The sequence below is a fragment of the Bison bison genome, unplaced genomic scaffold (genome assembly GCF_000754665.1).
Source record: "Bison bison bison isolate TAMUID 2011002044 unplaced genomic scaffold, Bison_UMD1.0 scf7180017864062, whole genome shotgun sequence".
Taxonomy (NCBI): Eukaryota; Metazoa; Chordata; class Mammalia; order Artiodactyla; family Bovidae; genus Bison; species Bison bison.
The window spans coordinates 426,199-427,624 of record NW_011494634.1 but is presented as its reverse complement, the minus strand read 5'-3'; positions in this window follow the sequence as shown (position 1 = coordinate 427,624).

The following is a 1,426-nucleotide window of genomic DNA, read 5'->3' as shown; positions in this document are numbered from 1 at the left end:
GTTTCCTGGCCTTGAGATGATTAGGCAGGGGGATATTTTCTGCTGTGGTGTGAAGGCTGCAGAAAGTGGATATGGCTCTGGATTGGTTAATTTAACCAAGAAAATGAATGATCTATTCACTAAAAACTGTAATGTTAATAAAAGAAATTGAAAGAGAAAAATAATGGAAATATATCTTCTTTTCATGAATTGGAAAAACTAATTCTGTTAAAATGTCCATACTATCCAAAATCATCTATAGATTTAATGGAATGTCTATCAGAATTCCAATGGCATATATTTTTCTTTTCTTTTCATGAACATAGAAGAAAAACTACTCTAAAGTTTGTGTGGAACCACTAAAGACCAGATATAGCTAATCTTGAGAAAGAATAACAAAAGTAGAGGCTTTACTTCCTGATACAAAACTATTTTACAAAGCTTTGGTAATCAGAACAGTAGGGTCCTGGTATTAAAACAGATGCATAGACCAGTGTTATATAATTGAAAGCCCAGAAATAAACCATACATATCTTATCAATTAATATTTGACAAGGGAGCCAAGAATGTTCAGTGATAAAAGAACAATCTTTTCAATGAAAGATATTGGGGAAACTGGATATTCACATGTAAAGAATGAAACTGAAGTGACTGTCTTATACCAACCACGAAAATTAACTCAAAATGGATTAAGGACTTAAACATAAGACCTGAAACTGTAACACTCCCCCAGAAGAAAACATAGGGAAAAAATTCCTTGACATCAGTCTTGACATTGATTTGTTGGGTATGACAGCAAAAGCATAAGCAACAAAAGCAAAAATAAGCAAATGGGAATACATGAAACTAAATATCTTCTGCACAGCAAAGAAATAATCATAAAATGAGACAACCTATGGAATGGGAGAAAATATTTGCAAACTACTTATTATATAAAGAGTTAGTAGCCACAATTAAAAGGACCACATAGAACTCTACAGCAAAACAACAAATTACTGGATTAAAAATGGGCAGATGACCTGAATTGACATTTTTACAAAGAATACATATCTAAGTACAAATAGTTCAATCAATGAGAAGATATATATACATATATATTTATATGTATATATCTTCCTGTAAATATAGTAAAATTAAGAATATTTTGGCCCATCCAAGGGTTTTTGTAGAATGGCAAAATGCAGGCCTAAAGAATATGTTTTCAATACCTACACCAGAAAAAATATGTTTTCAGTACATACAACAGAAAGATTGTATACTGAGCTCTTACAAATCTGTAAAGAAGGCACAGTTAACCCATATGAAATGAGAAAAATGTATTAGCACACATTTCACAAAATAACAAATGATATGACCAATCACTGGGATTTGTATAGTGATCAAAGAAATGGAAATAATTAAGATTATAATAACATGCCATTTTATACCCATTCAGTTGGGAAAAATG